Below are 2,607 nucleotides of genomic sequence, written 5' to 3' on the forward strand. Positions count from 1 at the left end.
GGTGGGCTACAGTACATGGGGTTGCAAAGAGTTGGATGCAACTGAGATTAACACTTTCACTTTCATGAGGCCTTAATGAGGTGAACTGTATCCAGAGACTTTGAACTCTGGTCTTTAGAGCTTTTAAGTACTAAAATAATTTGCATATTGTCTTATCAGCCCATGAAAGTGAAAGTCACTCAGTCATGTCCAACTCTTTGTGACCCTATGGACTGACTATACAGTCCATGGAATTCTCCAGGCCAGAATACTGGAGTGGGTAGCCTTTCCCTTCTCCAGGAGATCTTCCCAAGCCAGGGATCAAACCCAGGTCTCCTGCATTGCAGGTGGATTCTTTACCAGCTGAGCCACAAAGGAAGCCCAAGAATACTGGAGTGAGTAGCCTATCCCTTCTCTAGCAGGTTTTCCCGACCCAGGAATCGAACTGGGGTCTCCTGCATTGCAGGCAGATTCTTTACCTACTGAGCTATCAGGAAAGCCCTCATCAGCCCATATCTGGACAATTTATTGAGTAACAGGATACAGTTTTAGATTGCTCTGGAAAATTGTCAACTTAATCCTTGAGGGAATGGCAGTGGGGTTGCTCTCTGTGGCGGTGATCTCCCATTGAGAGGTGTGGACGGTGTCTCTCTTTGGTCATGTGCTCTGTGACTGTTTGATTAATAGAAAACAGCTTAAGTGACACTGTGCCAGCTCCTCACTCCAAAGACTCAAGAAGCTGGTAGCTCCTGTTACCTGTCTTTTGGGCTAGGAGTGACTCTTCACACCCAGCCACCATCCTCTGAGGAAGCCTACAAGTCCCAGAGGAGAGGCCAGGTACACATGTTCTAGCTTACAATCCCAGATGAGGTCCTGGCCAGCAGCCAGCATCAACCCCCAGACTTATGAGTGAAAGAGACTTCAGATGATTCCAGCCCCTAACCACTGAGTCACTCTAACCTTTTAGCCACCAAGCTGGCAGTTCATGAGCTCTGTCCAAACTGCAGATTCATGAGCAACATGAATAATTGTTGTTTTCATCCAGTGACTTTGGGGTAGTTTGTTCCACAGCAATAGATAATCAGAGCACTACTCCAGAATCCTGACGGCTACAAAAATCTCTCTCGGCATAGCTCCCGTTTGAGGATATTGGAATTTTGAGTGAGAGAAATTTTTCTCTGTGTCTTTCAGGATACAAACTGAAAGAGGCTGTAAATTTCTTTTTAGATTAATAAATTTCAGGTTTGGTTAATTGAGTCCTTTTGTGAATTAACATGCTTAAGATGGGCTTCCCATTGGGGTGTTTTGTTGTTGTTGTTATTGAGTTATATGAATTGTTTGTGTGTTTTGAAAATTAAGCCCTTGTCAGTCACATCATTTGCAAATATTTTCTCCCAGTCTGTAGGTTCTCTTTTCATTTTATTTATGGTTTTCTTTGCTGTGTAAAAGGTTATAAGTTTAATTAGGTCCAATTTTCTTATTTTGCTTTTATTTCTGTTACCTTGGGAGACCTAAGAAAACATTGGTATGATTTATGTCCAAAAATGTTTTGCCTATGTTCTCTTCTAAAAGTTTTGTGGTGTAATATCTTATATTTAACTCTTTAAGCCATTTCTGAGTTTATTTTTGTGCATGGTGTGAGGGCGTGCTCTAACTACATTGATTTACATGCGGCCAATTTTCCCAACACCAAAAAATATGGAATGCTTCACAAGTTTATGAGCCATCCTTGTGCAGGAACCATGCCAGTCTTCTCTGTATGGTTCCAGTCTCAGTGCATGTGCTACTGAAGTGAGCGTGGCACTTATTATTTTTAGATGTTTGTAACATTACTTAATTTAAAAACATATGAACTTGTGTCAATTACGTAAATAATTTACATTATATTCTTTTCTAAAATTTTGTTTTCTCTTCTTAAAAAACTCCAAAAACATATTTTAGAAAGTTCAAACAATAGAAAACCACGATTTTAACAGAGGAAAGTCTTCTAATCCACTAACTCCCACCTCCTCCGTGAAATATTTTCTGATTTGTTATTTTTATTCCTACCTGGTACCCAGAAAGACACCTGCCAAATTTGTTGTTCACTGTGGGAAAATTCATGAATCATTTTTTGCATCACCCCTTTAATATTCACCAATAAAATAGGCATTACAGATAGTTAGAATAAATCTGAAAAAGTTTATTTCAGAATTACATACTTTATAATCCATAAAATTAAGTGTCATCTCTGAAGGTGGAATTGAATCTTATCTCTTTGCTAATGTACAAGTCAACAGAATTATTTTTTTCAGATTTGTTTTGCAGTAAGCTTGAGAATATTTTAAAATATAAATTGTGTCTTCATATTCATCTTAAATTGTCTAAAGAATTTATTTCAAAGAAATGAGCACAGTCATTTTACATGATAAAATATGGCCTCAAAAATTTAAGCAAATCTTCACAATATGTAAATAAAAAGTAGAAATGGCAAGAACCCAAGCCTCATTACTCTTCCAAGACTGCATTGCTGAGCTGACAGCAATTAAGTAAAAGTTATCATTGGAGAACTCAGGTAACTGCAGTGTAAATAACATTGCTCCCATTCTGTCTGTTGTAATTAAATGCTGCTTGTTACTCACAGGGTAA

At 38.3% G+C, this 2,607-nt stretch overlaps 1 non-coding gene across 1 annotated transcript; it reads right to left on the reverse strand.

Moving 5' to 3' along the window:
• Positions 1 to 1,671: 1,671 nt before the first annotated feature.
• LOC133255069 (U6 spliceosomal RNA) lies at positions 1,672 to 1,778 on the reverse strand. The gene has a single exon (XR_009738861.1). It is a non-coding gene; the product is annotated as a U6 spliceosomal RNA (small nuclear RNA).
• Between the last annotated feature and the right edge of the window lie 829 nt (positions 1,779 to 2,607).

This window comes from Bos javanicus, chromosome 1, assembly GCF_032452875.1.
Source record: "Bos javanicus breed banteng chromosome 1, ARS-OSU_banteng_1.0, whole genome shotgun sequence".
NCBI classification, from domain to species: domain Eukaryota; kingdom Metazoa; phylum Chordata; class Mammalia; order Artiodactyla; family Bovidae; genus Bos; species Bos javanicus.